A 7,649-nucleotide genomic window follows, 5' to 3' on the forward strand; every position below is an offset into this window, starting at 1 on the left:
CACACACAGATGAACATTTTCTCACTCAGCAGCAAGGAATGGAACATTGATGCTGAGGAAAGAAAACGAAACTGTAGGGGAAAAAGTGTGCCTCCAGTGAGGAGGAGGGAAGAAGAAGGAAACTAACATGTATGTAGTGCTATCCGTGCCAGATACTGTGGTAGCACAGTGGGAACAAGATGAACAAGGCAAATCTTTGTTCTGGAAAGAAACTAGTAGAGGAGGTGTATATACAAGAAACTAGTAGAGGAGGTGTATATACAAATAATTGTAACGCAAGTTAGAAAGTTCTAAGTTCCATAAAAGAACTTTTTTTTTTAAAGGAATGTTAGAATTTATTTAATTGGCTCTGGGCCTAAAGGACGTAGACACATTATAATTCTCTTGAGACAGATTTGAAAAATATGGAACGCTTCACAAATGTGCATGTCATCCTTCCACAGGGGCCATGCTAATCTTCTCTGTATCGAAAAGAACTTTTTTCCCCTTTTTAAAGGACTGGGGAGCTTAAAAGAGGGATAGTTGAATTGCAACATGTTGGACCAGGGAAAGTTCATGAGAAATGGGGCCTTGAAGACTGAGTGGTTAGTTTTGGACATGTGGGAATGGGGAACATTCTACGCACAAAGAACAACATAAGCACAAGTGTGCTCAGAATGAGCAGGCAGTCCAGTTTAGCTGTGGCCATGTGGCATTTATGTTATCCAGAACTCCTGGTTGCAAGTGACAGGAACTTCCCACCTGAATTTGCCTGGCAAAGTAAAGGAGAATTAGCTTAAGGAATCCAAAAAATTGTTGAACAGTCAACATAAAGTGGTGGGGGCAGTAAGCAGAGGCTTCAGGAACTTGAGCACCATCAGAATTCTCTTGCTTCGTCTTTGCTTCCCTTGTGGCATTGGCTTCAGTTTCTTTCAAGACTGGCTTTCTTTATATATTAGGAAATACAGCACCCCCAAGTTTTACATCTTACTATTGCCACCATTAGAAAGGGACTACCACTCTTAATTCAAGCTTGAAATTAAGGGGAAAAGAAGTGCTAATTGGCCAGGCTGGGATCAGTGCTCATCCCTAGAACAATCCCAGGGGCCCAAGAGGAAGGGCAGGGCACACCATAAATGTACACCAATTGTATTCTCTGATGGTTTGAGAAGAAGTGGGAGATGGGTCTGGAAAAGCAGTTGAGTCTTGTAAGGCTGTGCTCTGGGAGTTGGAAGGACTGAAGTTGGCATGTGTACAAGGGGCAGATCGGGTGATCAGGAAGGGGAGGAGATGTTTTGGCCCAAAATTATGGTGAACATTCACTGGATTATCAGGTTAAATCAGGGTTGAAACTTTTGTCATTGTTCAAAGTGATTAGTGTTTTGTCATTTCAGTCAAGATGTAAAACATAGAGGGTCTCTTACACTGACATTGCATAGCAAGACCTGGAATCCTTCTTCAGCCTTCTAGCTGGGTGACTTTAGGTGGATATCTTAACCCAACTGAGCCTGAATTTCTTCACTGAAAAATAATAGTATAATGACAGCTAACATCTATTGAATCTAGATGTTCTAAGCACATTTCAAACCTATTTCATTTAATCCTCAAATCAACCCTACAGGGCTCTATAAATCTGCGATAGTAATCCCCACTCACAGGATTATTGTAAAGATTAAAGAAACTGGTAAGATGCAGAGCCCATTTGCCTGGCACACAGCCAGCACTCAATACATCGTTATTTTTAATTATCTGTTTCCCAGAAAGGGAAACTCCCCTCATTTCCTGATTGCCTTGGGCACCAAAAGCTAATACTTTGAGAAAACAAAAACAAATGGAAGGGAAGAACTCTAAGACCCCGTGTCTCTGACATAGAGCCAGTTAGTTAGGCTTGACTTAATAGGGGCTAAAATAGGCCAGGAAGAGAAATACTACAAAATACTAGAAAGTAGGATATTGAGAAATGTGGTTGCGGAATGCCAACTGAATGAGATTGGGGTAAGTTCCCCTTTCTTTCTTTTTAAAAGGATAAAACTACCCCCAAAAGTTTCATCTGTATAGCTGATCTAAAGAGCCATTTGAAGTTGCTCTTCTCTTTGACCTGAATGCTATCAAACGACTGGGATTATTCAACCAAGGGAAGGAAATAACATTCACTAAGAAAAACCAATGTGCTTGGGCCCTCTGCTGAGCTCTTTAGATACATTAATATCTTTTACTTCCACTGCCACCCAGTAAGGTGAATATCTTCTCTGCATTATACAAATAAGAAAACTGAGGCTGAGAGTTTCGAAGTGACCTGGTACAGGTCACCAGCTAGTAAGTAGCAAGGCTGGAATTCAAACACAGTTCTGTCTGACTTCAGAGTCAAGAATACAAAATAGTAAGTCCCACTTCCTTACCAGGGAGAGATACTCAAGGCATGGGTACTACCGAAACCTGAGAAAACTGGTGAACTAATAGGCAGTTCTCAACTTCTGTTTCCTCTACCCTTTCTCCCATGGCCATCCCTCTCGCTTACCTTTGACAGCACCTGGGCTCCAGACTGCAGGCTGCAAGCTCTTCCCAAAGACTCTCTTCTCAAAATGTATTGTGTCTGTCTTCTCCTACTCTTTACCATATCGATATTGTGTCCTCAAGCGTGCTCATCCCTCTAATTAACACATCTGCATTCTAAACTGGACTTCCTGGGAGTATCGCACCAATATCAAGATATAAATCGAATGACAGAAATTTCAGAACCATGAAGAGGGGGATGGGTCAGAGCAGAGACAAGTAGGCCTCTGAGAGCTCCCCAGGTTGTACCACATAGCCCTTCATCCCACTCCACACCCCAGCTGTGAGTTCCCTGAAAGCTGAGCCTGGGCCTGTCATGTGCAGTGCCTGGAAATCAATAAATACCTAATGAATGAATAAATGAAAGGTCCCTGAAACACATGACTGCCCCTTACTTCGGACCACCCCATCAAATGTGCCAGCTGTTCCAGGTGACAGGATCTTTCTGTTTGTTTGTTTTGTTTTGTTTTGTTTTGTTTTTGCGGTACGCGGGCCTCTCACTGTTGTGGCCTCTCCCGCTGAGGAGCACAGGCTCTGGATGCGCAGGCTCAGCGGCCATAGCTCACGGGCCCAGCCGCTCCGCGGCATGTGGGATCTTCCCGGACCGGGGCACGAACCCGTGTCCCCTGCATCAGCAGGCGGACTCTCAACCACTGCGCCACCAGGGAAGCCTCCCAGGTGACAGGATCTTTATCCTCCCTTGGCAGAACATTCCTTCCCATACCCTCCCTCAGTGAGCTCTGCCAACCCTCAAACAAGGTCACAATGGACCGTGTCTTAGTGGATGACGATGGACCGCACCATTATGAAATATGGAATAAAGCTTTCTAGAGCACGGAGAGAATGAAGAACAGGTTTGCCTGTGTGTGGCAGTGAATGTGAGTTACTGCAGACAGTCGAAGCAATCACCAAAAATCCAACAAAACCATCATTTTTTTTGAGAAATATTCAACAAAGAGTAGTCAAGATCCTTTTGAGGATCTACACATATGTGGATGGACTCCTGGTTACAAACCAAAGTAGTAGAAATAAAAAGGTACTTTATTGGTTCATATAACTGAAAATTTCATGGATATACCAATCTTCATAAATGGCTAGATTCAGGTAGTCAAACAAGATCATCTTGGACTTTATGTCTCACATTCTGTCTCTAGACCCTGCATTCTTCTGGGATGGCTTCATTCCCAAAGTAGCTCTCTGTACATAGAAAGAATCATGGCACCTAGCAGGCCAGACTTATATGTTGTCCTTAGAACTGTTTAAAACAAAACAAACAAAAACTGCAAAATAAAACACCAAATTAAAAAACAAATGAAACCCAAAAATGCATAGCACAAACTAAGGTGAACATTCATGTCACCACCATCAGATCAAGAAATAGAATCTTGCTATCTACTCCAGAAGCCCCATCCATGGGCCCCTTCCCAATCACAACCCTCCCCAGATCCTGATTTTTATAATAATCACCCTAATGTACATCCCTAACCTGGACTTTAGTCTTGCCCATTCTCCAAGTTAATACATTCCCAATCTCTTTCAACCCATATCTCTCCCTCTATCCCTTTACTGTACCCAATCTGTTGAAGAATGCTTTTGACTTGTACAACTTCCCAGTCTAGATTTTACTGATTGCATATTCTTGGTGCAGTTCGACATGTTTCTCTGTCCCTTAAATTTCCTGCAAATATGTAGCTGCATCCAGAGACTGGATTAGACTCAAGTTTGGTCCCTTTGGCAAGACCACAGGAAGCACACAATGCCTTTTTAAGATCTTAACATCTACTGATTCCTAATGTCCATATCTACTAATTCACTGAGGGCTGCTAAATGATGATGTTCTAATCCAAGAATTACCAAACTATGGCCTATAGGCCAAATCTGTCAAACTTCCCATGTTTTTATAAATAAAGTTTTATTGTCAGGAAGTGACAGGCCTGGAAAGCCAAATTCCATCTCTTTGTATGCAGCAGGCTTCCAGTCCCCTCTGAGGTCCTGGAATCTCCCTGGGACCAGATTAGGGTACAGGTTGCCAAAAGTCACAGAATATACAGACTTTCATCCTTCTCCTTGAGATATCAAGGACTCTCCCTTCACTCTCTCTGCTTCCAGCTATCCCACACTAGAATAATTAGCCTCTCTCCCTTCTTCTAGAATCCCCTCCAAGGAACTCAAACTTTTGGAAACCGAACCTAGGACAGGGACTTCCCTGGCAGTGCAGTGGATAAGACTCTGTGCTCCCAATGCGGGGGGCCCGGGTTCAATCCCTGGTCAGGGAACTAGATCCCACATGCATGCTGCAACTAAGAGTTCGCAAGCCACAACTAAGGAGCCTGCAAGCCACAACTAAGGAGCCCACCTGCTGCAACTAAGACCCAGCGCAACCAAATAAGTAAATAAATAAATACTCAAAACAAAACAAAACAAAAAATAGATGTCTTCAAACCTAGGACAGCAGGCTGCCTTAGGTAACTTCTTCTTGCAGCCCCATAGCTCAAACTTCCTCTGAGGCAGGAAACCCAAAGCCTGTCTACCTGCTTAGAAGAGGGGGGGGAAGTCCCAGGAATAAACAAACAAATGGCTGTTATTCTTTCTAATTTTTCCACAACAGCCAAAGCAAAATACAACAACTCAATAAATTTTCCTGCCATAACTTCTTTGCTACTATATACAAAAGAAAGGGTTATCTGTTTATTCCATATCTTTATGAATCCCCTTTTCTTGCAAATAATGGAAAAATCATTCAAATTTGCTGAAGGAAAATGGGGTCTCTATTAAAAGGACCCAAGGGCAGGAGTAGCATGGCCCCGCTCATGAGGAATGAGAGCCACGACCGGGACAGCTGCTCTGAGCACCTGTCAGACCTCACAGTATCCCCACCCTGCCTCTTGTTTTGCATTTGCTCCATTCTCCATTCTTTGCAAACCACCTCTTCTTGTTTATTGTCCCCATGGCAGAAAGCAGCATCCTGTGGCTCTCAATTCTATCTCTTCTCAGTTCAAGAGGCCAGCAGATATTCATTTGTATCTCTCAAAGGCCAAAATTTCTAGATGAACAAATCCGCTGGCTTCACCTCTGGAGTTTGCAGACTTTCCTTCCACTTATCTCTTATTGGCCAAAACTTATTCACATGACCACACCTAGCTGTAAGGGAGACTGGGTTATGTGGTCTCTAACTGAGTGGTCATAGGCTCTGTGGGATCTATTACTAAAAGGAAGAAAGGGAAAATAGCTACTAGAGATAGTTAGCTGCCTCTGCCACATAGTCCATATCAAATGCTTAGTTGTTTAAGTCAAAGATGGGTGTGGCACCTCCTGGAGATAAGACCAAAGAAAATGATAGATCTAGCTCATGCAGGGAGCTATAACCTGTAAAGAAAGAGAAACTGATGCCAACAGGAAACAGACCTGATACCTTCTTTTTGTAGAACAGATTCACAAAAATGGGATTCTCACATCAATTTTTTAAACAGCTTTATTGAGATATAATTGACATATAACATTGTGGAAGTTTAAGGTGTACAATGTATTGATTTGATACACTCATATACTACAGTATTATTCAGCCATAAGAAGGAAATCCTGCCATTTGCAACACATGGATGGACCTTGAGGATGTTATACTAAGTGAAATTAATCAGACAAAGAGAGACAAATACCGTGTGATGTCATATGTGGAACTGTGGACAAAGAATGTCACCTGCTGTTTCAGTAAACAAAGGATGTTGCAACCATAAAGCCATCAGCCACTGCATTCGCCCCTGTTGGTGCACTCTGAGGGGAATTCAGGATGGAGAAAAACAGGATACTGGCTCTAGATAGTTAAGGTGCATATCAAAGGAATAATTTCAATAAGTCCAGACTCTTTCATCTTCCCATACAAAGAAAAGCACTAAAATCTTAACTTGAGATGTCAGTTTTTGTTACTAGCAGTAATCTTTTAATGTTCAACTACATGTTTTATTTTTGGGTTTTTTTTGACTTTTTTGTTTTTTCCAGTGAAAACTCCTATATATCCTGGCTTCTCCCTTACCTCTTTAGAACAGTTCCTCAGAGCTATCTGAGAGGCTGTTTCCTGGGCTATAGTCCTCAGTAAAGCCCCAAATAAAACATAATTCTCAACTATTAGGATGTGCTTTTTTTTCACATTGGATTTTAGATTAGAAAAAATCTAAAAAAGCCTAACTTACAGAAACATAGCATAGAATGTTGTCTACCAGGGAATGGGGGTGGAAGGGTGAGAGGAAAGTGGTGATGTCTGTCAAAGGGTACAAACTTCCAGTTAGAAGATGAATAAATTCTGGGGATGCAGAATTGCCAAAGTAATCCTGAGGAAAAAGGACAAAGCAGAGGCATAACGCTTCCAGGCTTCAGGAAATACTGCAAAGCTACAGTAATTAAAACAGCATGGTATTTTAATGGATCAATGGAACAGAATAGACAGCCCAAAAATAAACCCACACACCTACTGTCAATTAATCTTCAACAAAGGAGGCAAGAATGTAAAATGGAGAAAAGACAGCCTCTTCAGCAAGTGGTGTTGGGAAAGCTGTACGGCCACATGTAAATCAATGAAGTTAGAACACACCCTCATAGCATACACAAAAATAAACTCAAAATGGCTTAAAGACTTAAATATAAGACATGATACCATAAAACTCCTAGAAGAGAACATAGGCAAAATATTCCCTGACATAAATTGTACCAGTGTTTTCTTATGTCAGTCTCCCAAGGCAATAGAAATTTAAAAAAAATAAACAAATGGGACCTAATCAAACTTAAGCTTTTGTACAGCAAAGGAAACCATAAACAAAACTAAAAGATTAGAAGATATTTGCAAATGATGTGACCAACAAGGGCTTAATTTCTAAAATATACAAACAGCTCATATACCTGATAACAACAACAACAACAAAAATCAAAAAATGGGCAGAAGACCTAAATAGACATTTCTCCAAAGAAGACATACAGATGGCCAACAGGCAGATGAAAACATGCTCAACATCGCTAATTATTAGAGAAATGTAAATCAAAACTACAATAAAGTACCACCTCACATTGGTCAGAAGGGCCATCATTAAAAAGCCTGCAAATAACAAATGCAGGAGAGAATGTGGAGA

The 7,649-nt window shown here is 41.5% G+C and overlaps 1 pseudogene; it reads right to left on the bottom strand.

Annotated features, from left to right (window-relative positions):
* Positions 1-398: 398 nt before the first annotated feature.
* On the bottom strand, positions 399-498 carry LOC117311279 (U6 spliceosomal RNA; annotated as a pseudogene).
* Between the last annotated feature and the right edge of the window lie 7,151 nt (positions 499-7,649).

The sequence above is a fragment of the Tursiops truncatus genome, chromosome 2 (genome assembly GCF_011762595.2).
Source record: "Tursiops truncatus isolate mTurTru1 chromosome 2, mTurTru1.mat.Y, whole genome shotgun sequence".
NCBI lineage: Eukaryota > Metazoa > Chordata > Mammalia > Artiodactyla > Delphinidae > Tursiops > Tursiops truncatus.